Source organism: Pezoporus wallicus, unplaced genomic scaffold (assembly GCF_028554395.1).
Source record: "Pezoporus wallicus isolate ANWC-B61680 ecotype Strahan unplaced genomic scaffold, APGP_CSIRO_Pwel_v1 contig_7073, whole genome shotgun sequence".
NCBI lineage: Eukaryota > Metazoa > Chordata > Aves > Psittaciformes > Psittacidae > Pezoporus > Pezoporus wallicus.
In genome coordinates, this window is record NW_026641326.1 from 2274976 (window position 1) to 2302847 (window position 27872).

General features: G+C 42.5%; 1 protein-coding gene across 8 annotated transcripts in view; it reads left to right on the forward strand.

The window, feature by feature from the left end:
* The window catches only part of MITF (melanocyte inducing transcription factor), a 98612-nt gene that overhangs the window by 27370 nt on the left and 43370 nt on the right, over window positions 1-27872 (forward strand). The window contains exon 1 of one of the 8 annotated variants that reach the window (XM_057422948.1): window positions 11302-12350. The exons of the other annotated variants lie outside the window; for them this stretch is intronic. The gene's annotated coding sequence lies outside the window, so the exon portion shown is untranslated. Of the gene's footprint in view, window positions 1-11301; window positions 12351-27872 lie in introns of those variants that run through there. 8 annotated transcript variants of the gene reach the window in all.

A 27872-nucleotide genomic window follows, 5' to 3' on the forward strand; every position in this document is an offset into this window, starting at 1 on the left:
TGTGCCTGTAATTTGCACTGGGCGGACAAACAGGCTGCTTATTGCTCCTGTGATTGCCCAGGAAATGTTCTGTCAACTCCACCCTTTCTTCCTGATGTGTAGTACTTCCCACTGATCCAGTGTTGAGCTAAGCTGGAGAGAGGAGCAGAGAACTGGGTGAGTCATCTCACAAAGCCTTTACAGCAGGTGTCTCACCTGATACGTGATACGCTTGCTGTGCTTTCTTGTCCTTTGTGGTATTTTTCTGCCCCATCTCTTCAGTTTCTTTGGGTTGTTCTTTGTCAAGGTGCCCTTAATAGAAGGCACCCATTTTTTCCATCTGTCTCTGTTTTCCCTTCTTTCCCCTGAGATCTGTGTCCTTGCCTATGGCAGAGGGGTTGGAACTACATGATCTTTAAAGTCCCTTCCAACCCACACCATTGTATGATCTTTAGCTTGCCAGTGCAGGGGGTTAAATTGGCAAGTAAAGGTGATTTTGAGATGCTTTCTGCTGCAAAACTTCCTGTGGCAGCATTGTATACAATCAGTTGTGCTCATAAGGAATGAAGGGGAGGTTCAGTGGAGCAGTGAGGAAGGAGAGGACAGACTACCAGCTTACAACGTGTTTCAAGTAAAAGCTTCTCTCTGTTAGCCTTGTCTCATCAAAGTGAGTTGATCATTAACTTCAGTATGGAAAAAGTGTTCCTCCTTCCTATTTCCCCTTTCTTCAAAGGGAAGAAGAGATCCATGGTAGGAAGTGACTGTTTTTTTTTTTTTATTGTTATTATTAAAATAAGACAAAACTCCTTTAGCTAGCATCTGTTGTAAGCCCTGCTGCTGTGTTCTGGCACTCTTTTGTCTCCTCCCGTGGTACTTATGTTGTCTGTCTTCTATAATAAGTTCTTTGGGACATGAGTGGTCATGTTTGCTATTTGTGTAGTGGTGTTTGTACAAGATGCTGATTGATGTTGACTGCTTCTTTGTGCTGTGGCAGTGCAAACAAATAATTAAGTAGCTTATATGTGGCAGGTAGAGACTTGGTGTATGTATGAGTAAATGTGCACAAACCCCATGATATGCTAATACATGGCACTGGGGAGATGTATAAAAAGCTTAGGTTTTGTGTCCTGGATAAAAAAGCTGTTTTTAGGTAGGGGGAGAGAGCAATCCCACCCACAGTGCATAAAATACCCAGTATGTTTAAGGGAATGTAGCAAAACAGAAGCTTCTGTGTATGGGTTGCTGTCTGTTGGAATTGCAGAAGCAAGTCATTCAGCAGCTGGTTTGTTCAATGCTTTCAAATATAATTGTAACTTTTAATGCAGATGGGCACAACCTTTACACGCTTAACTAATTTCATTCAAATATGTATGGCAAATGAATGTTTTTATCTTCATCAATTTTTTACCTACTCTGAAATAAGACTGGTAAGAGAGGCCTCCAGTAAGTCCATTTTGACATGGGCCACTCTTCAGCTCCTCCATCACTGGGAGAAATGTTCTATGGTTTCTTCTTAAAAACTGTAAATATTTTTTATTTAACTGTAAATTATTTTTATTTAACTTCTGGGTGGGAACTGCCCAATTAAAAGTGTTCAGAGCTATGTGTTTATTTATAACATTTATGAATAATTATTACTCAAAGTCTGAGTATTATTTTCTTGGGAAGTCCCTCATTAGAAACTCTGCATCATCAAGGGTGAACCGTACTGTTACTTAACTAGTTTTGGTTCCCAACTGGGCAGAGACGTGAGGAAAAACTGCAGAGGCAAATACAGCACGCTGTCAGTAAGAAAGCAAATCTTCCAGCATCCCAGATACTTTTCAGACTTACTTTTCTTTGTTTTCCTGAACTTAAGAGCAGCTGCTTGTGCAGTGAAATGTTGTGAATATGGAGTATTGTTCTGGGTAGCAGAGGGAGAAGCCAGGGAGAGTGGTGTGTGCTCCCCCCACTTTAATGCCAGTGCTGGGCATCCCTAAGCCTGCCATGTACCTTCTACCAGTCTGCATGCCCTCAGTGCAGCTCTGCTTGGGTTATACATCCAAGTATTTGGCCTCTTTCCATTTTCTTTAGAACAGGGACCATTGTTTGTGCCTAGACAACAGTGGCTTGTTTTCTAATTCAAAAAATGCCTTATAGAAGAGGCCTTTGTCATCCTGCTTTGCAAATAGGGAAATAGAAACAGAAAAGGGAGTATCTTATCCCCAGGTGATGTAGATGAACAGCAGTCAGGGACAGAGCCCTGGTCCTTATTAAGCCCTATAGTAATTTACATCTGATACTATTGTCACTAAGCATAACTCTCCTGTGAGCTTCTTAGAATAAGTTTATTACAAAATGTTTCAGAACACAAATAACCTTTCCCTCTGTGCAGACAGAACCAGCTTATTGCAGTTACTCATTATTGTGGCCTTAAACTGCTGGCAGTGATAGTCTGTGACAGGTAGGAATAGCTCAATAGTCAGGGCTGGAGATACAGGGCTGGAGATACAGGGCTGGAGAGACGTGGCAGATGGTAATAACACCTGCAACAGGCTACTTCTCATCCTTTAGGTTACTGGCAAAGGAAGTTCTTGTGCTATCTGCTCATGGCTGGGTCCGGGAAGCCTCTCCTGCATGGTCCCACATGCCGAGAGTGAACTCTGACCAGCTCACTTCTTGAAGCTGTCATTTTGTTACACAACACTTGTATCTTTGACCTTTCCTTAAACAGAACAAAATCAAAAGCCATTGAGGTTTCTTGTTCTCAGTTCTTCAGTAATCTTTTTTTTCTTTCTGTTTTTACTTCTTTTTTAAGAGCTGATGCTGTTCTTCTTGGACCTGTATGTATGCATCTCTTGTACCTTCTGTCTTGCTCCACATAGACCCCAACAAGTATTCCTCCATCCTTACTATGTTGATACTCACTTGCGTTCTCCACACTGTTTTCTGGCCCTGTCTTTACTCATCGCTCATATCACCTGCCCTGATACCTGGCTCTCACTTTCTCATGCTGCAGCCCCTCCTGTGCCGCATCCCTTGGGGCTGTTCTCTGCATTCCGACTGTTGTCCTGGCAGCTTCTTCTCCACATCTCTTATTTTCTTGCATTTTCCGTCCCCCTTTCTCCTAAAGGAGGCCTCTCGTGCTGCATCCTTTCTTTTGATGTGAACTCTCCCACTTTATTCTCTCTGCCTTGTCCTCTCTCTGTATTATTGAAGACTAAGTGAAATTTCTGTAGCTTTGTACCTAATAGCTGGATCTTGATTCTTTGTGTTTTCACTCACTCCAGCTGTATCTTTCCACTTCGTAGTGTTTTGTACAGCACAAATGCAAGCATCCCCAGAGCTCTTTTATGTGAATTTACTTCAGTTTGGATTTGAAGGGTAGGAAAGCAGGTAATACAGAAATGAAGGACAGTAGTAATAGTTAAAAATTCAGATAGCAGGACAAGGAGAGGCTACTTTCTGTATTGAGAACTTTTTGTTAACAACAGAAGTGGAAACACTAAGGATATTGCTAACTGGCCACTTCTGAGACCAGTCTAGGATGGGCGACCATGCACTTGTGGCAGGACATACGTTTGCTTTGCATTCAGGAGGGGTTCTGACTTCTCCAGGACTTTTTTCCTTTTATCCTGTTTGGCTGTCCATTAATCCTTATGTCCATGACCCAAACTAGCCATAACGTGGGCTTTGTAGTTTAAATCTCGTTGTGATTTTTTTTTTTTCTTTTTTTTTGCCTGTTTACTCAGAATTGTTTGCTTCCGTGGCTAGCAGTGGGCTAACTAGGATTTAGCATGAAAGCTGTACTGCATGACGCTGGTGATGTTAAAGCCTCACTGTGCCTCTGTCGTAGAAGGGGAGGAATTCGGATGTGGTGACTTGATTTAGCATGTTCCCATCATACAATAAAGAAAAACTTGCCAACTGAATGGGAAGTGATGGCTTGATTGCGTTAAGATTATTCTATTCTATTCATAAGTGATTATTTCCTGTTTTCCCACCCCCTTCCTCCTCCAAACTAATCAAATTGAAGCCGAGCTGCTTTTGCATCTCAGAACTGGGCTTCTTCAAAATGTAGTGAAAAGGAATAAATTAATGTTTTTATAGTTACATTATTAATTCATACAAAATCTCAGTTGTTCCATAACGGCAGTGGGGTTTTTTGTTTATGCAACCAGTGGCATGTGAAAAATCTTTGTTGCTAATGATGATCTGACTGTTGACATGCTATTGGACTTCATGGTATTTTAGATTTGGTCAACCATTAAGCAACTGTTTTCTTACAGTTTGGTAGTTTAATTATGTGAGAAAGTAGGTGCCGGAACTGGTAGAGCTGTAATATAACTGCTAATCTCACAGGAGATAATTAGGTTTGTCCAGTGTCCTGTTTGTCATTTTGCTCTGCTTGTCATGTGTGAGAAACACCAAAATGCAGCCTAATGAATTTGTCTACTAAAAGCTTACATTCCACCCATTGCAGTGTTTCTGTTGATCTGTTGAAGTAGTTTCCTTGTAAACTCTTGGATTGCTCATGTCCTGTGACCATGACGGCTACAAGAAAATAAATTTTTTTTTTTTATTACAAGAATATAACTTTTGATGTTTCAGGTGAATGGATTTGTTCATCAGCTGCTCTTAGCAACTACTTTGCAGGTGCATCCTGCAGTCATCTGTCCTAGTTTCTTTCATATTTAGGAAAGGCAGAGGAGCTGTATTGAACGCTGTTAAGGTTGACCAAGGGTGATCTGGACCATCTACTTTGAGTCTAAGTTCTAGCCCAAGACCTTTAAGCAATGTTTTTTCTATGTGGACACCTGAGTCCAGCTCATGTTATCTGCAGCATGTCATCCTAAGCTTGCGATGAGGAATAGGAAAGGCTTCCTCTTGCAGATCTCCCACGTACAATGTTATTTCACCAAATGTGAAGCTGTTTTTTCTGGGGCTGTTATTTGGTTTTTTTTTGTGTGTGCATATGCTGCTACTGGAAGGTGTTACTTGTCACAGGAATAGCCGTCCTTTGGGAGCAGTCTTTCCTGTCTTCAGCAAGAAGCTCAACTTTTGTTTCTACCTGAGATTTGAACCCTTGGTAATAATGTGGTGAATGTCCTTTTGTTTCAAGGTATGTTGGCTGCAGGAAGGATGCTTAAAGTGTTCTGTGTGACAGTGCACCCTAAGTAGTGCTCAAGCAGCTAAACTGAAGTCAGCCATCCTTTATTTTCTGACATTTAGGCACTTTCTGTTCTCTCTGTCCTAAGCCTTGCTGTCTTCTCTCTCTTTTTTTTACATAGAAGTTAGTACTTGCATTCAGTTGCAATGCAACTGAAATCGGAGGTAAGTGCTGGGACATGGTTATCTCCCCTCTCCCCTCCAGTTCTTCATGCTAACCAGAGAGAACAGCAGTGTTTTCTTCACAAGCTTTGGGAAGACTTCTTGTCAAGATGTGTGTGCTGCTGTGCCTGATGGATTGAATGACACTGCCAGATGGATGGTATGCTCAAGCAGCTCTGACCATTGGCTTGGGTTTTAGACATTGCATGTCTAAAGGCTTAGTCACCTATTAGATGGAAATGTTTTAAATAGTTTTCTTTTAGTTTACTGAACAAGGCTCACTAAATTATTCCAAAATTGATGGAATATTGTTTGTTCTTACTGCAGTAAACAGTTACTTAAAAACGTTTGGAAAAGTTTCCTCAATGTATGCTTCGGTCTTTCTCTTGACCTGAAATTGCTTATTAACTTGGTGATGTACCAAGGCTGCTCTCAGAAATAGATCATCAAATACACCCTCTACTACTCCGCTCAGTCACTGTGTGTGTTTCCTTTAAAATGCTACAAGAAGCACAGATATAGCTGGAGCACCTACTGTGGAGTCAGGGACAGAAATAAACATGACATTATTATTTTAGACTTGGGCACAGTTCTGACTGGTGGTGTGCCTTGATAACTTTGACAACTAATATTTTTAAGCAGACTTTAAGGTTGGTAGGCTTTACTGGTTTAGTGGCTAAGCCTTTCTCATACCAGCTTTTTTCTCTGAGGTTCTTGGTTTGGTGTTCATATCCTTCTCTGCTGTTACAGAGAGCCAAGGTTGTGCTTTTTTTCCCTCGTCATACAGAAGTGGCTCTCCCTTTGTTACCTTACTAAAGCACTTCTCTAGCATTTTTGCCTCCCTTCCTGCACTGAAACTTCCAAATTTAGTAACATCAAAGCCCAAAGGTTAGAATTGTGCTTTAAATTTGACACAACTCGTTTTGGTTGCATTGTGCCCATTCAAACTGTTAAATGGCTATTCTCTTTCTTCTGCTTGAGCTTTAGGAGCCATCAGCAGCTTGCCAATGGAGTTTGACCACTGGGCTGCTCTGGGTTTATGTCACTGTTATTACTCCCACCGCTATACCAATAGCTGTCTTTATATTTGCAGTATCACTAGCTACAGGCCTTTCTATTTTAAGAATCCCTGGCATGTTGTAGCCTTTCCAGAACATGATTTGCACTCTTAGGGAAAACGAAAGATGCATCCAACAGAAAGCAGCAAGCTTGCAGAAGTTTGGATGTACATCAAGTTTCCTTGAGGTGTAACTTAAGAGAAATGACGTCTGGTTATGAATTATGACTGCTAGAAGATTTCTATCACAAGGAGAGATTCTGACCAATTCTGCTTAATTTTTCCCAATGCACATACACTGGTAATGTACAATATTCAGTGCTGTGAATAGACATTCACTCAAACCTTAAATGCAGTGTGTCAGTAATGTCGAGTTGTGACTGGCACTAGTGTTTGGTAAAGATGCTCCGCCATGCTCCTCCAAGCTATAATCTTTTCCTAAACCTTGCTTAAAGGTAACCAAGGTATCTTGGGCACTGGCACTGTTGTAAAATAGCAGCATGCTAACAACCTGTGTGTGTGTGTGTGTGCACGCATGTGCTAGATTTGAAGAAGAGCAAACGTTGAGGGCTGACTCACCACATTGTTGTTTCAGGGGAAGGAGGGAGGTTGAGCTGCTCATCACTCCCTTACAGTCAGATTTGATCCGTTAGTATTTTAGGAAGGCAGTTAGGGAAATCTGCCATCTCCGCATGGCATTCTGTGCTGGGCATGCTTGATGGGGAGAGGAGAATGTATGTAAGGGCTTAGTGGTTTCGTGTTGGCTCAGCTAGCTCAATTTTAAGAGTTGTCAACGTTATTAAAAGCTTGCAAGGTATCTGTATTTAATTCCATTAAAAGAGTTTGGCTGGTAGGAACACTCAACCTCTGAATCTCTTAAAGTTACAGTAGGTCAACAGAAAAACTCGCTCATAAGGATTAATAAAGAATACAACAACAAGGGCCCTGTGAGAAAATCACTGTTGTGGAGCCTTGTGTAGGAATGCATGCACAGAGCAGTTATTGAAGAGTAGCAAGAGTCTTGTTGCAACTATAAATGTTCTTCTGTATCTTTCCAAGGGGTAATGAGTGGCTGGACCGCATCATTCTTGACCCCATCTGCCATGCCTGAAACCTTTATGACTTGGATGAATAAAATATATTTTAGGTATATGATAACTAATTTAAGAGACAAAGACTTCAGTGTTTCTGGACCAAAAATAGTTTGGGGTGGAAGGGACCCCCAAACGTCATCTGGTGCAACCAGTGTCCGAGTTTGAAGTTGGACAGGGCTTTAAGCAGCCTCCTTGTCTAGTCAAGCTTTGCTTATCTTCCAAGGATCACTAATGAAAATGTTGCAGTGTTCAACATCAGTAACATCAAGAAAATCGACATTGTTGATCCCAGAGTGAACCCCCCTTCCAAAGACAGCTGCTATTAAACCAACCTGTGCAGTGTGGGTTGACCCGCTGACCACTGCCTGCAGAGCTGGGCAGTCTGTCCAGATTTCCTTGCATCTTGTAGCCATGTAAAAAGCAATCACTACTCTCTGGTTTTGCTTCCAAGCCAGCCACCTCACTGTAGAAGGCAGTCAGTTTGAGAGGCACAGTTTGCCTGGCATGGGAGCTATCCCATTGTCTCTTCTCCATCTCAGTGTAGATTACACCAGTGTCTGACCGATTTCCTTTGCCCTCTTTCTAACACCCCCATAACTAAATGCTCTTTACAGTGAGCAGCCAGCCAAGATCCAAGGCAGAGCAGAGGATTGATTTCTAACATGCTTTGTTTTGAGCAGAATGCTTAACAATGCTTACATTTGCAGAATGACCTTGAAGACCAGGCCTGTTGGCTTTCCTTCCATCTGCCGGGCATGTTCCAGTGCTGGACCCACTGCCTGGATGTCGCAGTTTTCAGAACAGTCTCAGTTGTACTGAGGTGTACATTGAAATCGGGAAGAGTTTGTTTCCTGTTGAAAAAATTAATTGCTAGTGGCTTCTCACATTCTTCTTTCTCGGTTTTGTCACTGAATATTTTCCAGGACCTGTTTTCTTCCTGTAACAGTTTTGATTGGAAAAACTGTAGGCTATGTTGGGTGCCATTCAGTCAGGAGCAGCTAATATTAAGAGGAAAAACTAATCTAATTTTCAGAAGTTGTGGATAATAAATTTCCAGCAACAGCGTTTTTCTTTCTTTAAAGTGCTAACAAAATATGTGTATGTACAAAAGCTGTGTTTGAGTGCACAGAGATTAAGCCGGCTATAAATAGCATCTTCCATGACCCTGCTGGAATTTTCTTTAAGCTTGGAAACACTGAAGTGTGTGTTTTGTCAGTATTGAATCATGAACCCTGAAGAAGAGCTAATGACTTCTTATTTCTCACCCCTGATCTCCAAGTAGAGCGTTCTTTATATGAACAGGAGATCGGTCTGAAACTGTAGCTCAGGCTTCATTTGCCTTATTTAACTGCATTTACTCGCTTTGTGGCATTCTCTTTTCTGCTCCAGTTGGTGTGTTTATGAAAATAATTATTTTCAACCCATATTATCAAACCCATGCAAGCTGTGGGTGACAGTTCACAAAATCTGCTTCGTTTTCTGTTGTACTTAAACCCAAGCTTTTCCATTTGAACATCTTGTAAATCTTCCCCTCATGAAATGCATGGCTTTCTCTGTTAATTCTGTCTGACTTAAGGAAGAAGTGGAGCTGGGACTAAATGACCAGCTCCCAGGACAAAAGCCATATTCTCTGCTACCTGTTCTGATGGATCTGGCTGTAGACAGTGCGTTTGGGTCTGAGATTTGGTTCCGGCTTTAAAAGTCTTCCCAGGATGTGCTGCACCCAAACTGGCTGGGCTGCAGTTAATGAAGTTCTGCCAACAAAACAATGAAAAGATATTTAAACTCCCCAGTTTGTTTGAAATTGAAATGTTTTGTAGGAATATGTTAACTTTTCGGTAGGAAGCAGTCAGATTGCTTTGCATGTCCTTTTTTGATGCAGGATTTCTTTCAGCATATATTAGTATTTAAGCAACAATAGATGTTTTGGTAATCAGTCGAATCCTTGCTTCAAGAATCTTTTCTTAAAATCAGTCTTCTGTTTCTGTATAGAACAGAACTGTAAAAAAATAAATTCCAGAGCTTGACTAGCTCTTGTTTGGCATGAAGTCGTAGAGCACTTAAAATTCCTCATACAACAGCCTTAATTGCTTGCTAATCCTGCCTAAAGATTGGCTGAGAATGTCAGCTCGGTTCTCCTGTTGCTTAGTTTGAGTAGCATAGACCACAAATGCTTCAAGAAAGCATACTGGAAGTATTTGGGGTAGAATGTGAGTAGAGGGCTATGGAAAGCTAGGCCTAGAGGTCAAACTGTTGACAGTTAGGTGGCTGGCTATTGATCTGTATCACCAGTCTGACAGATGTATAGCTATTGTAGCATGAGTTAATAATTTCTTGGTGTAATGCAAAATCAACAGTGAGTTGACCTGAGCCCCTGAACGTGACTCCCATGGACAGAGATGGTGTGCAGCACTGCTCCCAGTGCTGTTGCTCTGCTCCATGAAGCCTTCCTCAGTGCACAGCAATTCTGGACAAAGGCTGACCAATAGCCATGCCTTCCTCTTACCTTTCTACGTCGTGTTGAGCTTTGATGAATGTGTTAGTACTCACTGCTGGCTGTTCCCTTTTTTTAGAAACAAATCTTACCCTTAGTAACTCTATAGCCATGGTGAGTAATGGAGAAGTCATTGCTCGTTAATGATTCACTTACAGGTTCCTGTACTGCTGTTGCTCAGTCACTTGTGTTGCTGTTCTCTGCAGAAGTATTGCTCAGATGAGCACTTAGACCTGATTTTCATAGTTTCAGTAGTGTTGCTGTAATGACAGGGTGGCAGGTGTCTGCCTTCGATTTACTAATCATCTGGTCTGAAGTGTATCACTCCAGAGCTGGTCCCAGTGATACTCTCGGCAAGCTTGTAGAAAATCAGTGCCTTTGAACCCTGCAGCTGCTTAAAGACAGCTTTAAAGTTGTTTTGTGTTGGTCTGTGAAAGGTGTGCACGGTTGTTTGCTGAAAGGCTGACCTGTCCTGCTGTGTCAACTCTTGTAAACTAAAAGGATTAAATGCGAAACTTCCCTTTTCCATTCTGGAACCTATTTTCAGGTAAAGTTCTCATCACAGCTTCTCCAAGGTGTTTACTTTTTGCATACACGCTTGGTGATCTGCTTCCTTAGGAAACACGGGTGCTTTGCTGTGTCAGTTACTGGAATGGTACATCCAATAAAGCAGCAAAAGCAAACGTCAGCTATTAAGTAACTCAGCTGCAGAAACAGAGTCCTGAAAGAGATGCCCAGGGTCACCCAGTCCAGTCCTTTGTCTTAGTCGTGCATGTCATATCCTCCCTGGGCTGATTGAGTTACGCAGACAAAGCTTGCCTAATAATACGGCTTCCTATTTTGTAACAGTCATTATTGTAAAGCTGGTTCATGGTGCCATTGTTCAAATAAACCAGAAAAAATAAAATGAGAAAAAAAAGTGAAAAGGGGCTCACACAAGAACAAGAGGATGCTTTTGCTGCTTTTGGCTTGGTTACTTCCTGTAAAAACAACAAAGCCACTTGCCATTCGATTCTTGGGATTGTTCAGCAGCAGTCAACCCAAGAATAGTAATTAATAAGTTAAAACCCCCTGAAAGCTGCAGGATGTTAACAACATGGAGATGCTGTGGCCTGACTTTTGAAGATGCAGTATCTTGTTTTTCCTTGATGTCTGCTTGCCTGCCGGCATGGGTGGCCAGTGCCCAGCAGCTCCAAGTCATTTCCCAGGAAGATACATGGGCTAACAGAGGCCCTGGGCTTGGGAGTGCTATGATTTGATCTGAGATTGGTGAAAATCTGCATGTGAGAGCAGAAGCCGAGAGGGACAACCACAGCTTGGCCATGGGCTGTTAGAGGAGAATCTTGAAGGGAAGGTCAGGTAGAATGGGCAGAGTTTCTGATAAAAGGGGATGAGTTGCACCCAGTTTTTTACAGCTTTTATGTGTTCCTATAATTTATTTTATTCCAGGGAGAAAAATCAGAATTTTTAAACAAAAGTGGTTTTTGTGTTGTCTTTTGGTTGGTTTGTTATTTTTCTTGCCGTCGGTGAACCAGGTCAGGGCCTGTGCAAGGCAAGGCTTCCATGTCATCGTTCTCCCCCTGCCATTTCACAGCAGTGGCTTCATACCCTCTCCGTTTTCTTCCTTTCCTCTTGCCCTTCTCCACTTTCTCCTCCCGGTGCGCTGCCCTTTCCTTCCCGTCCCACCTGTTTGCTCCTGGAGCAGTTGGAGCTGGCGGCAGTGTGCCAGGGTGCCGCGGGAACCGGGAGAACAGCCTGCCAAAGCACCTTTCCCTGCCTGAATCCATGAGCTCCGGGACGCCGCATTCCAGAGAGCTCAGATTGGCATCTGCAGTGAAGCGTGTGCATAAAGTGGGAATGTCTCTGCTCAGATTTTTAATTGAACTCTTGATATCTAAAGTGAAGTAGCACAAAACCTGGTTGTTTTGGGGAGTTTTGTGAGGGACAGCCCCTTCAAAAAGCCTCAGATTACTCCACATCATGTTGATCCACATAAATTGTTCGAGAGTCCTGGGCCTAAGCTCCTATGGGAAACGGCAACTGGATCAATGAAAGAAAGCATTCAGCAATGTGCATTTTATACAAGCATTTAAACTTTTTTTTTGTGTTGTTGTTGTTTTGGTTTTGTTTAGTAATAAAAGGAACAAAGCTATTATTAGTGACCATGGGCTTGGGAGTTTGCTAAAGCAGCAATAGTTACTCATCTGTTTTCATTTGCAGAAGTATTCTAACAAAGGCAGCCACAAATGCAGCGGCGGGGTTAGGAGGTGGATGGTAGGAGTGGAAGTACAGTTTCTGGAAGCCTGTGCTTACTAAGACCTTTCTGTCTAGTCTTGGTTTTGTGGCCATCAGGAGCACAGTTCCCAGCGAGCTCTTGCCTTGCTGGATCAAAACGTGGAAAGAATGAATTCCCCGGGTAAGTTCTCGGTCCTTTTTCTACTCTAAGCTGCAGCAGAGTTATACAGAGCAATTGTCGCTTGTGGGGCCGGCATGGGGCTGCGTCTGCGTGTCAACTCCTGCAGCTGGCTTGCAGGAGTTGGAGAACAAGCAGTGTTATGTGATCATTGTATTCTGTTTCTCCCCCTCCCATCCTGGCCAGGTAGGAATAACATTGAGAATTTACCTGATGTGCAACACAAAACCCCCAAACCCCACACAAGGTGGTGAATATTTCCTTGCTTGTTTCTCTCTCCTCTACAAAACAGCCTAACAAGCATGCACAAGACCTTTGTATGTGCTTTAATGTTCAGCCAGCTGGTTCATGGTTGCAGGTGCTGTGGAGTGCAGAGCTGATGTGCGTGGTGGGGTCGATGCTGCTGCGTGATCGGATGCGGTGAGGGTGAGCGAGTGTTCAGCTAACAGTATTGTAGTCAAATACCCTCTGTACCGAACGAGCATTAGCCTATGGGAAGTGAATGAAATACTCCGATTTCCTTAGGTTTGGACCCACATCCTTGCTAAATTTAGTTACTATGCACTGAATGTATGCTTGAGTTCAATGCTGTAATTAAATGCTCAGTGAAAGTTGCTGTCTAATAATCTCATTAAAACCAGCCTCTCTTTCTCCCTAGTCCTGCAGCACTTAAGAGTCTGACCTTGCAATTTGAGTTTCAGTACTAGGTTACTAGGACAAATACCAGGAGGAGTATTTTGAATAAGAAACATAAACTCTTTGATGTAACTTTAGTGTTGCTTAGATGTCTGTATGCTGAAGATACGGACTTAAAACTGTGGATATACAGAAGAGCTAAATGGAACATGGAGTTAGAAGAGGAAAACTCTTGTTTTGTGCACAGAGATCTGTTGGGGTGGCTGAGTCACAGTGCAGAAAGTTCCAAGTGTTTTTCTAGTGTCTGAAATGATATTCTTTGTGGTTTTTAGATAACAGATTAGCAAGGGAGAAGTAATTGAGCTGCTTTATCGGGCTGCTTGCAGAAACATGAAATTTAGCATGATAGTTGAATAAAAGTCTTATCTGTATTTACGGTTGTTAATGGTCAGAAACTGCCATTTGAAAGGGTAGATTTAGCAATGTGTATGAAGATTGTGAATACATCTTTTTACCTGGATTTTATACAAACAATTTTTTCAATACCCAATACCTTCTCTATGTTACATGAAATAATAGTTTGCTTTCAGATGCCAAACTTTGGGGAATAGTCTGATAGAATAGGAAAAATGTTACACGTGGTGACATTTTTACCCAGGGCATTTAGCAGGGCTTTTTTGGGGTTTAAATTTTTAATCATCCAGTTTTCTATTGTTTTGAATAAAGGTTTTGCGAGGGCAATAGAATATGTAGACATAAAAGTTTGAACTGACCTGGAGAACAAAGAGACCTTCACACTCTTGAAACAGGATTCTGCACAGAAAACTTTAGCTTGCTTGGGTTTCTTCCATAGCAAACAGTTTTTTGCAGTTTACTTTGGCAGTAATTCATACCACCATTAATGGGAATGGAAGGATGTTTCCAAAGCAGCATGCTTTTCATTGCTATGCGGAAATGTAGTTTTAAATCTGTTTTCTGTAGGTACATTGAGGATTTTTTTGTTAGTTTTTTTCCATTTCCTTGTCTTCTTCTCATGCATTTATAGGTTTCCAGCCCCACTGGAAATAGTAATATTCCTGTTTTTAATTGGAACAAGAGAAGTATGTCATTTGACCATTCTGGCTTGAAGTTCACTGTTTAAATTCTTATGCATACGAAATGTTAACCAGTGCAAAAATTCATGCAGGGTGGGTCCCACCTTTTGTTTGCATAGTTGGTTTATCAGTTCCAAAGAGTTTCACTGAATTTGATCTCAAATGAACATTAAAAAAAGATGGACTTTACTATAGAAAATCTAAGAGATTTCTGCCAATATAAATTTTTGGTTTTCTGCTCTAGTTGCAATGGAAACATTATTACAGAATACAACAATTGTGTGTTGCTGTTTAGAGGGTAGCAATTGGACAGTTGATCAAAGGGTGCTGTGGAATACTGCAGTGAAGGAATGATAAATAATCAGAAACTGGGGTTTTAAAACTGTTGCAGGTAAATCTAGAACATGCTGGACAATTTCTAACAAAACTGACTTCAGGTTTTTTTGGAGCAAGGTTTCTGGGAAGCCAGATTGTGTGGAGCACCTTTTTGTTCAGGGTGGGAGAGTATTGGCACAAGAGAGTGATGTTGGAAAATGGGTGTTACCCATGAGCTATCCCTGTAGTAATGCATCCTTGCAGTTAGCAGTTGCCGTGGTTCAGTGAGTGGTTTAGGGATTGGACACTACTCTCAGCTTATTTTCCTTGAACTATTTTGGAAGTGCCATGGTGTTCTACAGGGGAATCAGATCATTTCTACCAGCTTCAGCCTGTTACTTGCATGTGGGCATGGAGAGGGCATTACAGCCTCAAAGCCTCTCAAACTGTGATCTTCTGCTTTCACTGGCATTGCAGTAGCCTCTTACTGACTTTTTCCATGGCAGTATATGGAGGTTTTTCTTGAATAAGGAAGGATGCTGCAACTTACCTGAACTAATAACTTCAAGGCTGTTTTACGGCTGGTATCAGTCTTGTGTGCCTTTGGCCTGGGAACTGCATTGTCCTGGCTGACTCTGCAGTCTCCACTTTACCTGGTGCCCGTTCTGCAGACTCGTGGTGGGTGGTGAAATGTGAATTTTATTATGTTGGTTTTTGTTTGTTGGTTTTTTTTTTTGCCTAGGGCTTTTTTGCTCTTGTTTCAGGGAATTTTTGCATCCCAGTCTGGAAAGACATAATGTGCTGGCTTTTTAGGAGTACTGAACACTTGTTAGAGTCTTAAACTCATGCATAATTGTTCAAATATTAAGACTTTCATTTCAAAGAACTTGTGTATGGATTTAATCTGCTTTGTTTTTTCTTTTTCAACATCAACATTTTCAGTTGTGTATTTTGTTGATCACCTCTGCTTTCCCCCAGTTATCTTTATAACCCAATTTTAGCAACATGTGCTAATGTGCCTTTAGAAAGTGCTTACTCTGCCAGATAGGAGGGTGTTTTTCAGGTTCCATACTTTGGTTTTGGGTACTTATTACTTTTTTTCAGAATAAATGAGTCTGTGTTAAAGGAGCACTGGAGGCTGATGTTCTTTGTTCCCAGGCTGGGAATAACATGCCCAAGGAAAGTGTTTTCATTCTGTTCCACTTTGGAACTTCAGTGGAAATTCTGGATGGTAAGTTCAGGATGTTGGACAGTAATGGGATACCAGGGTTGGGGTTTTTGTGCTGCTGTAATGGACTGAAAGGGGTTTTCTTCACTAAACTTGCAAGGAGGTGTTACAAGAGCCTGGCAGGTTCAACTTCAGTTATGTCTTGTGTTGCTTGTTAGTGCTAGGTGGCATAATAAGACACATGACTCTTGGCTACAGAGGATGGGTGACAGTGGGATTTAGAGATGTGGCTTCAACTTGTCTGTACTCGCAAGGCTTTGTGTCCCCAAGAGGTTCTGCTCAAGATCCTTGTGTTGAAAGTCATTACAGGTGATGACATCTTTGTCAGATGATGGGTGCCTACTGGACCCTTCAGCTGCTGTCTTGTGTCTTTGAAAGGTGTCCCTCTTAGATCTAATCTGGATTAAATCTCTTTTAAAAAAAACCTCTGTGCACACATTTTGTCTACTTTTGTCTCTTTTTTGTAGTAGGTATTTGTTGGTTTTATGTTTGTTTTGGGGGGATGCCTAATCTTTGGGTTATCAGTTTTTGACTGGGAGAGGTAGATGAGCTTCCACAGTTTAGCCCATATAGCCCCGTAGTTTAAAACATGAGAGCTCCACTCCAGTTTTCTAGGATGGCAGACAGTGGTGGGCAGATGAAGGTGTGCTGTTAAGACTCTTGAAGGTGAATTGACTTAGCTCTCCTTACAACGTCAAACTCCCTGGAAGGGAATGTGAGTTTCCTTCCTCTATCAAAGTCTGCTGTAAAGTATATGCTGCTTGTAAGCATCTTGACCTGAAAAAATACACTGACTGACCAGTTTTGGCTGTCCAGTCTGAACTGGTAAAAGTACCTGCAGCCTGATCAGAAAGCCACTGCCTGCAAACCACAGGAGGCCTTCTAAGAAAAGAAATTGTGGTAGGTGTGCTTTTTATTTTCCTGGTTTTATTTTGTTCCTCCACTGAATAAGCAAGCAAGTGTTTTTGCTTGAAACTGGTGACCTACTTGAACGTTTGATTTAGGCAAAAACTTCATAATGCTGACTCTGCAGGCCAGTTAAACTTGGTGTGGTCAACAGAAAGCAAATAGGGACTAAGGCTGATTGTATTGATGTGAACAAATAACAGCTGCTTCTTTTCATGACCTGCTCTTAGTTTCCTAGCTCTAGCTTTCTTTCTGTGCTATTTAATAACTATTATTATTTTTACTATTTTACTATTTAATAACTATTACTATTTTATTACTATACTAATATTAATAACTATTTAATAACTGCGCTATAATGACTGGTCAGTTATTTGTACCACTCGATGGGAGTTTCTGCCTATTTAAAAAAGACTTAAAAGGAGGAACCCTTGCATGACAAAATGACCTTTATTTGGAGCCTATTTTTAGACCTTTTCCTAATACTAGTGCTTTAAGTTAGGCTTACTCTGTTTGAACATGTGGCTGCCCCAGATTAAGGAGGCACTGGAACCCTCTGGTCTCTGCATGGATCAGTGCAGACATCTGGGGAATAGTGTAGGAGCCAGGCACAAAAAGTGGGGTCAGCTAAACTGTAGTGCCTTGCTTGTAGAGTGGTGACATAGGCACTGAAGTGATTTCTAAATTAGTTAGAAAGAAGGGGTTGCGTTGTTGAGGTGTTATTTACTGCTTCAGTTCAACACTTGTGAACTCTGGCTCACTCAGCTGGGCTAATGTGGGAGAGGATACGGGCAATGGTATTCCCAAAGGTGGGAGTGAGAGAGAAGAGAGGACTTCCAAGAAATTTCAGTACAATGGCTGCTAATACTCGCTTTCCAGCTGACCAAGTGTGGCAGATGATAGGAGGAGTGTTTCATTAGGGTCCATATGGGCTGGTAGCTCTAGAAGAGCGTCTTTGTTTTGCAGGGACCCACTGAGAAGCCTGCCCAGGCTAGCACGGTCACCTTCGGAGTTTGGCCATGCTAATGCATGTGGAGCACCTCTTGTGTGCAATACTGAATTCCAGCACTACTTCAGATCCATATGTTCTGCCAAAGGGTTTGCTTTGTCCTGCATCTGTCCTGTAGGAGCTGGAGGGCATCTTCTGTGGGATGTAATTCATTACCGGCTGGTTCGTTCACAGTGACCTACTTTGATTAGGCAACAAGTCTTTATCTGAAAAGCAGCAAGTTGTTCCATTGCCAGTCCTCCAGTTGGAACTGGTTTCAGGACTGGACTTCTCAGAATAAGACTGTTGGTACCAATTTAGTGTTGTTCATAGCTGGTTTATGTCACTTGATGAAGTGCCAGAGTTGTTCTCTCCTGGGTGTTTGTTTCTCTGCTGTATTTATAGACAGCAGCACTCATCCCTGTCAACCTCCATTTTGTGAGATTAAAATGTCAAACTTTTCTTTAGCTTCCCGCTATAAAGCGGGCTCTTGTTTTCTCTTGTCACCTCAATTTCAGCTCCTTCTTGAGCAGAGGTGCCCAGTCAGGACCTCTTTACCCACAAGGTCTTACACAGGTGTCTTCTACAGCGGACACCAGCAGTTCTCCATCCTCTCTGGTGTTACCTTGTCTGATACAGGCTGAGGCTGCTGCTTTTCTGCAGTGCTGGCCACTTGGGACATTAGGAGTGACTCATTCCCCTGGGCTCTTCTCTGTCCCATTGAGTTTAAATTCATCATAGAAATACCATATGATGGACCATATCCTGTTGTGCTTTGAAAGATCCTAATAGAGTTGTGGCAGCTCCCCAGAAGGATGAGCTGTTTTTCCTGAGCTGTGTTTTGAAACAATACAGAGCAAATCCAGCAGATACAAGTCAAGGAGAATTTTGCTGTGATTAAAGGGGTTATTTCCCAAAAGTGTCAATGGATCCAAGAACAGAGCCGTAGCAGAAGCATTAAGTACAGAGGTTTTGGGTCCCTAGAGAGGAGACCAAAGTGCTGATTTTGAAAAAAAATATGCGGGAATATGAAGAGGGATCCAGGAAAGCCCGTGAGCCATTTAGGTATGTAATCTGGTAATAACGTTAAATGCCGTCTCTTTATAAGGGAAGAAAAAGCAGTATAATCCTAATGTGGTGTGAGCTGAAGAAGGTGCCTCATGGCTATAGTAAATGCTGATAAGAGTTGGAGCGTGATTGGGGATCTGGAGTTGTTGTACACTTTGCTTCTTTGAAAATGACAAAGCAGTGATCAACCGAGAGATTAATGGGAGCAGGGGGAGAGCAGGACCAGGAGGGTATGGTGTGAGTCCCCACACTCACCCACTGTCGCACCACTCCTGACACTGTTGTGTGGGGTGATGTTGGTGTTTCACCCTTTGCCTCCTCACCATTTTTAGCCCTAACAGTGCAGTGCCAGCCAGCTGGCTGGGGAAGCACGGAACAAAGCTCCATCTAGTGTGTAAAGGGAGAGGTCTGGGAGCTGGCAAAATAAGATGATGCACTGCAGAAGATGGCTTTCCATAGCCAGTGTTAACGGAAGTTTTGTTGTGTTTTGGCTTTTTTTGGTAACCTGTGAATAGGATTGCACTTTGACTGTGCAAGTGTCAATTGAGTAAGTTTGGCATTCTGATAGCTAATGCTCATTTTGGGTACCCTGGCGTGTAGAGAGGTTAATATTGGCTTTAATACAGTTGTAAGTAATCTGTAATTATAGGGAAAATTAAATATGTGTCCTTCTATTAAGATTAGGAATTGTATAGCCAGGTTATAGTTCTGTGAAGCAAAGGGACACAGGAGTATAATGATTGTATAATGATTGTATAAGGTGAACACTTTTAAGGTAGAATATCTGACTTCTTTGTACAATCTTAAGCTACTTGTTTTGGGGCTTTCCATGATTTCCAGCATGTTGGGAATATTGGGGATCCTTCTTCTGGAGGAGGATCAGGAGGAATTGAAGAAGGAGAATGAAGAGGAGGTGAAGTGTGCATCCAAAGTAGTAGGTCAAGGTGAGGGGATGGTTTCTGGTGCTGACCTTTCTGAACCAAGAAGTTAGAAGAAATGGGAGGGTCATTTTGCTCCCAGCAGCATGTTTGTCAAGGGTTCATTTTGCAGGAGCACGCAGCTGAGCCATTATAATACAACTTTTTAGGGACAGCAATACTGTTGGCTGCTGGGCTCCAGCAAGTCTAGAACTATACATCGTTTTCAGGTGACGGTTGCTGCAGGTTTCAAAGCCTGGTTGACTATTATAGCACTGTATAGTCCTCTGCTGTAGCCTAAAATAACAGGAGGTGTGAACTGCTGCTCCACAGTAATGGTGGGTGCTCCGCAGGTACCTTGCCAAGGTCACAAATGTTAAATAAACCAGATTAAACAAAACCCTGTTGGGAGAATTCATGATTAACTATAGTCTTTGCAGGATTTATTCGTTATAAACTAAGCCCCTGCTTTTATTTTTTGTCCTAGTAACTAAGGCAGATGTGAACTTCAAGTCCAGTGAAACATTTTTTGGCTCTTGCTTCTGTTTACATGATTCAGGAGTCTGCAGTAGTTCCACAACAAATATAGCTTTGAACAGAAATAGCCATTCAAGTGCTATGCTTCTGGCAGTGCAGAACAGATTAAGAGGGTCTAAGAAAAAGGCTTGTAAATAGTTTTGAGTTGGCTGCTTTTGAGTGCTTTTTTTTTTTTCCCCCAAATATAAACCAATAGCTGTAATGTATTTTGACAAGTAAGAAGTGGTATTCCTGCAGCAAGTTGCATGGGCAGCGTGTCTCAGTTGTCATTAAGCTGTGCAAAACATAGACCATGCTGAACAGTTTTACTCTAAAATAGTTGTTTTCTAGAGCTGCAGCAGTGGAAGCTGAAATTTATCCCACCTTCTGTCTGTGCCATGAATACCCTGGGCAGCAAGACTGGTATATCTGTCCTGCAATTGCAGCATAAATGTCCAAGAGGTTGGTGAAGTAACTTGTTGCTGAATAAAGGCTTTACCCCCACCCTCAGCTGTTCAGCCTGCACAGTAAAACAATCCTCTTTGCCCCAATAACTCTTCCACAAACAGCAAAAAATGTTGAAGAACTATGAGCAGTCCTTAAGGACTCTGCTACTGAAGGTTGTTTAAAACATGGATGCTGAGGAATTGATTTCTGCAGTCTGGATAGTTGCTTTGTTAGAAAGAAAAGTTGCTAGAGACACTCCCTGATGTGATCAGGTCCTGTAATGAACAGCTTGCACTGTGGCTAGAGATCAAAGTGAGAGTTTGCATAATATCTGTCTGAGATTATTTTAATGTTTGAGTTCTTGCAGTAAAGTGTTAGGGGTTGGTTGGTTCCCTTGCACGTAAGTAGTCACTGTAAGGAGCAAGTCCTACACACTGATAACACTGACCCATCACGTGCCGAGCACTGAATTCACTTGGTGGTTTTCATTATGACTGTTTGGGGTTCTTAATCATTTAGAGCAAATCTTCCATAAACACTTTCCCTTTTCTGCTTCAGATCCTGTTTGCTGAGTATACCAGAGCCAGGATGTCATCTGTAGGAGATGAGACTTTGAGCTGTCTCCTTGTCTTTGGGAAGCATTGAACAGTGTTTTAACAGCGAAGTCAGAAAGCAGAAAACCTCGGGGGAAGAGAAGGTTTTAGGCTGGGAAAATGAACATGAGCAGGCAGTGTGCGCTTGCAGCCCAGAAAGCCAGCTGTATCCTGGGCTGCATCAAAAGGAGCGTGACCAGCAGGTCGAAGGAGGTGATCCTGCCCCTCTACTCTGCTCTCATGAGACCTCACCTGGAGTATTGTGTGCAGTTCTGGTGTCCTCAACATAAAAAGGACATGGAACTGTTGGAACAAGTCCAGAGAAGGGCCACGAGGATGATCAGGGGACTGGAGCACCTCCCGTCTGAGAAAGTTGGGGCTGTTCAGCTTGGAGAAGAGAAGGCTGCATGGAGACCTCATAGCAGCCTTCCAGTATCTGAAGGGGGCCTATAGGGATGCTGGGGAGGGACTCTTCTTTAGGGACTGTAGTGATAGGATAAGGGGTAACGGGTTAAAACTTAAACAGGGGAAGTTTAGATTGGATATAAGGAAGAAATTCTTTCCTGTAAGGGTGGTGAGGCACTGGAATGGGTTGCCCAGGAAGGTTGTGAATGCTCCATCCCTGGCAGTGTTCAAGGCCAGGTTGGACAAAGCCTTGGGTGAGATGGTTTAGTGTGAGGTGTCCCTGCCCATGGCAGGGGGGTTGGAACTGGATGATCTTAAGGTCCTGTCCAACCCTAACGATTCTATGATTTTATGGGAATTGCTGGGTCACAGTAAGCCTCGAGGAGTGTGGTGGCTCTTTGGCTGGGAGGGAATCTGAACATGTGAATGATGGATTCACAAGCTGTGAACACAATATGTTGGGTCTTGTTTTCTGCAGGGCTGCCTCTGTGAATAAACTTGCTATCCAACTATGTAAGTGACAGATAATTTCTAAACCAAGGTACGTTGTAAAGGTGATGTGGAGTCAGATGTGGCTACTTTGTAGTTGCAAAGTACTGAAGTGTGGTGATCATACATCATCTTCCCTCTCAGAGACAGCATTATCTTCTCTATTGACCCAGCTGAAAGGAGGTAAATTCCATATTACAAAACCATGAACTACAGAGGTTGTTGGTGAAGTGTTATCTCCTCCCTTTTATCACCTCTTGGTTGCTTTAGCTATCTGGCTCTTTGTTTCGCAAGTGTGCATGGAGCTCTTTAGAGAGGGAAGTACCCATAGATGTGGTGTCTGAAAAATGTTCAAAAAGCCTTTGACAAGGTCAGCTTTTCAAGTGAAAGGAATCTGCCTATGCCTGCCTTTTTTTTTTTTCCTTTTATTATTTTTTTTAAGCCCGTGATGGCTTTGAAAGTTTAAGGAAGAGCACAAACCAGTACTGGGTGGTGTAGACAGCTACCTTTTAAATTCCTTTTAACCCTTCATTGAACGTTTTGAGGAGTTTGAGGTATTTGTGTGTGTAGGTGTCTTTTACCTGCCTGCTCCTTTCTGCCCAAGGGATTCAGTCTGTGTTTGCAGAGTGAAATTGTGTGTGCACCATCATACTGAGTCTCTGTACCGTTATGATTGCATGTCTAGGTCTTGAGATGCACCTCTAATGGTTCCTAGTTGGAGGTTCACCTAGGTTAACCTTGTATGTGAAGGAGTTAAGTCCCAGAAAACAAATTAGTTGTGCACCCACCTTTGGTCTTTTTGGTGATAAAGATCGTGAGAAAACTGTGCTGTTACAGACAGCCCTTATCCGCTTCTCTGATGGCATTAATGGCCTGTTTACACCCCTTTTAATTAATGAATGGGAGAAGTGCTTTCAACACCACCCCATGTCTTTCGGGGGGCTGTCTGCAGGAGGTACAGTGAGGGTGGTTCAGCACCTGGGCACGGGTCTGAGCATCACACTCAACCCCATGCGAGTGCTGAGCATTTATCATAGGATACCAGGTTGGAAGTGACCTCAAGGCTTGTCACAGACCCACACCTTGCTCCCGGCTGTCTTCATCAGGACTTTGTGCAATAATCTGATGCAGGTGAGACAAGATGTAGCGAGATGCGGACACTGAGCTTCTGGGCTGGTTTGGAGTCTTTGTGGTACCTGAAGACCTTGTGTGTGGCTGCCTCAATCCCTCCTTGGTAGGTGCTGGATTGCACAGGTCTGCAGTGCTGGCAGCCACTGGGTGCTGCTGCCGGTGTTGCTGCTCCATGGGGATTGGATTTGCCAGCTCCTTATCTGGAGCCACTCCTAGAGACAGCCTGCCTGGAGGCTGCTTGACTTTAGCTGGAGGGTGCTCAGCAAAAGCCCTTGGACACAAGATTCAGGGGCAGGTGGAAGCTGTTAGAGTTGAGATGTTCATGCCCTGCTCCTCTTACAGCTTCTAAGTGGCGTTTTCACAGAGCGATGGCACTGTGAGCAGATTGTGTGATCGACTTGTTGTGATGGAGGTTGTGTTTGGGAGCTAACAATTCCATGTCTGGGAGCTGGCCACTGCCTTCTGCACAGCCGCAGCAGCTGTGGCAGAGCAGCTGAGGGAATGATGGGGACTTTCAGGAGAAGGAGACTTGTAAAATTCTCCATGTTTAAAAAGAAACAAACCCCAGACCATTTAAGTATATATTATTATATATATTATCTTTTATATAGATATATATGTATTTATCAGAAGAAGATATATATATATCCCATACACTCAGATAGGATATATATATATATATATATATATATATCTATCTCCTGAAACTTCATGTTAAACATATATTTGGGCTAATGGAGTTCAGGTTAGGCGTAAAAAGCCTTGGTGCATTGCAGCGATTATTATATGGAACTCTGAAGATACTCCAGGTTTGCAATTATTCATCTCCCTTTTAACAGGAGTGGTAGTAAAGGATTGTAAAATGTGACCTTTGCAGCTTCTAGGTTGAACCTCTTTAGTTTTACCTTGTTCCTTAATCTGTTGGTTACCAAGCTTTCCTTCCAAGCTATACTGCAGGCTGTGTCCCCAAGTAAATGGGCATTCAAGCAGATCAACTTATGGCATTTTATTAAGTCAACACTCATGCAAAAGCCACCTCCAGAGCTTAATAATTATTTACTGAGTGCTCCTGGGTCATGAGAGAGGTTTTCATTAAGTTCTCAAAGCATTATGTTCAGCCGCTTGTGAACGTGGGCTTTAAAGACAGAAAGAAAAATGGAAAACTACTAAATGGTGTACAGCTACTTAAAAAATTCTTAGCTGAGGATTAAATGGTTTTGTTTGTGTGGTTGGGTTTTGTTGGGGTTTGGCTTTTTTTTCTTCTTTGCCCCAAAGACAAGTGCATCCACTGCATTCATTGGGTTTGTAATTCACCCTTTAGCTCCTGGGGAGTAGATCTGCACAGCGGACATTTTCTTCCTTCTGCAGACCAGGTGCACACGAGGCATTCAGGTAGATGGATGGATGCCCTCTGGGCTGCGAGTTGTTCTGTGGGTGAATCCCGTTGTGCAGGGCAAAGCGGTGCTGGTGCAGGTCAGGGTACATGAGCACAGGAGGAACACGATGCTTACCTTGATGCTGGAGCAGATGCAGCAGCAGGCAGTGTGTCTCTTTAAACATGTAACCTTCAACCGCAGAAGCCTTCATTCACAAAGAAGCCTGAACTGTCGTACTTGCTTTGTTATAAAGGCTGATAAAGGTCCCCACACCGTTTATGCAATTGCTCTTTCCTTGGCATGTAAGGACATAGGAGGGTGCCAGCTGTTGGCGTTGGGCTTTTTTTACATTGATACTTTAAGCAGTGCCAGGCAGTTGGTGCAGTGAGCAGAGGGCTGCTGTAACCCACAATCAATTATTACATTTTAGGAATGAAGTACCAAGTGCTCCAGGGAAAATGCTGTACCAGTTGGAATCCCTTACCTTGGCTGATGATGGGGGAGAAGAGACTGTGCAGGGGATCATTTTGTTGTTTGTGGATTTTTGAGGGGTTTGGATTTGGTTGGTTCCTTCTTGTGTTTATTTATATTTCTTTTTCCCTTTGGTGGTATTCTCTTTTCTGTCACCCCTCTGTAGCAATCAGTGATGCTGGCTGGCAGGTTAGATGCTGTTAAGAGTGCTGTTGCTTCACTCACATACATGATACTGGCAACAAAAAGTTTCTTGAGGTTTTATTGCTTGGTAGAGACTGAAAACAGAATCTGGACAGGTAAACTTTAGTTTTGAAGGAACTCTTGTGGTCATTGAACAGGAGGGGTGTTGGAATGGGAGCTGAGCTGTGGTCTCCTCTGATAATACCTTCTGGAGGTCAAACCAAGCATTTGAGTTGTAACATTGGCAACTTCTCATCTGCATTTTTCAAAGATCAGGATAGTTCTGTGCTAATGTCAGGTACTTACATGTCTTGCTTTTCTCTAAATGATTATGTATGGGATAAGGGTAAGACATAAAGCAAGCATTTAAATCCTGTGTTATTTCTTACCTCTGAGATCTGGTGCAGCTCTGGATTTCTTGAGGTGCAAAATCTGCTTTTCTTGGCTGATTTTTCTGTGGACTAATCCATTAACAACCAGTTGTCATGAATGGAGGAGAGGAACAGCATCCATCTTTTGTGCCATTTCTTTGCCTAGAGCAGAGTAATTGATCCTGCCCAGGGCAAGTGGTTTTGAAAGCTCTTTATTTATTTTTAATGCATTTTATTTTATTCTTGTTCATCTTCGGGGTTTGAAGCAGCTTTGGAGTTGAGGAGTTGATCTGTGGTTTTAGTTACTGTCATTTGTGAAACCTTACATTGGAGGCTTTTCTTCTTTTCTTAAATCTATATCAGTAATTAAAAAGCAAAGCTGAATTAAAGAACATTTCCCAATTCAAAATCTGCAGAGAAGTTTCTTAATAAATACACAGCTAATGGGAAGTGATGTTTGTAAACCAGACAACCCCTGTAAATAAGGCATGTGAACCAGAGAACTTGGCTGATCAATTTATAAGAGCCTGAAAACAAACTGACCAACACAGATGAGTTTGCCTTTTTGCCCAAGGAAACAGAGATAAAGTAATCAGTACACATCTGGGAAGGTAGATTAGGCTCTACAAGGGATGATGTCTGTAGTCTCTTGAGTTGCTGGCAACAAAATCAAACTTGATTTTAATCTGATCGGTTGCCTTTTATTATGCAATGACCATCTGCATTATAAGCTGTGTATGCAGTAACTAACATTTCCCAGGCATCTGTGCACAGGATATGTAATTTAAACTTATTTAATAAAACGTTATCACTTCATGATTAATTGGATCGGCACATGACACTCACAACTAATAACCCTCAGTTTGTATTACACTGTGCTTATTAGACTGCTAATGGATAACCGGTTTAATCATACGGCAATTAAAAGGATGAGTCGGTTTCATTTATTGCAATTAAATGGTATCCATAAAGCGTGTTTGCAGGAAGTATCTAAATCGCATCGTGTATCAGTTGTGTGTGTGGGCTCTACTGACTACATAATCTGGGGGTGAATCAGCTCATGTATGGGAGTTCTGAATCCACATGTCCAGGTCCTGGATTGTACTGCGGTGCATGGCACCGACCTGGATTGTGGGTGAAGCAGCACATAAAGGTCAAGAACCTTTAAACATACTATTTTCAAAGCTCTTCTGATGAGGCCTTTGATAGAGCAATTCTTGAGTTGCCTTTTTTGATTGGAAAACTGACTTTCTGGCAAACCTTCCGTTTGCTCTCAGGATGGTATGTGGTAACAAAACCCAAACCATCTTCCATTCCACCTTGGAGCTTTGCATGGGAGACAGGAGCAGACATGGTGGGGAAGGGAAGCTGGGCGGGAGGATGTCCTGTGTTACAGAGAATGAGTTCCAGTTTCGCACATTTGATCAGTGCTGCTCATGGTGACTGTACGAGTGCTGGTATGGTGAGACCGCCCTGCCCATGGGATAAGTTTTACAGTTCCCAGGGGATAAATAACAGGAAAGCTTTGTGGCAGGAGCTGTCCTGTGTTTGTTCAGTTTCCTTTGCAGCACTTGTGACAGAAGCATCTGGCCAGGCAGGCAGGTGTTGTGCAGCAGCTTTTATCCCAGATGAAAGCGTTATTTGGACTCAAATGGGTTGGTGGCAGTAGCTGTGGTGCTGCGAGCTCTGCCTCCATTCAGGGCTTTAGCACCTCTATAACTGTGTGAGATTATAATGTGCACAAATAGAGAACGGTGTGTCTGTTGAGCTCACAGCTCTTTTGTAGCTACACTGGTTTCCAGCTTCTGCTCTGAAATAAGGATGAAGAGGACATTCAGTAGTCTCAAGCTTTTTCTTCCCTCTGATCTGACCACCATAAATCTGGTGTTCTGGATGGATGTGAAGAAGATCAGACTCTTCTTCCCCTTACTGATGTCTCCTTTTTTGATATTTGTTTAAAAAGTGCATTGCCTGACCTTGCATTCTCTTCCAAATTACAGCTAAGCCAGTTTTCCCAGTAAATAATAAAAATATTGGGCAGAACTGCGAAAGAAATAAAGCCTGGAAGTGCCTCTGCCCATTGGGAAAGAATTTGGCAGAACAGCATTTTTTTGGAACTTGTTTTGTAGACTCATAGAATCAGCTAGGTTGGAAAAGACCTTTAAGATCATTGAGTCCAACCATTACCCCAGGACTTTCTTTGAAAGCCACAATGCTTGAAGCTCTTGTTGACAATTTTGAATGAACAGGAGAGCCCTGAATCACCTGCAGGAAGCTGTAAGGATGGCTGTTGGTGTGGGTAGGTGCAGTAATAGATAGGGTCGCTGGCAGGGCCTGTTTGAAATGCCGTGGAAATAATTTCTTCTTTCTTCTCCTTTCATTCCCTAGCGG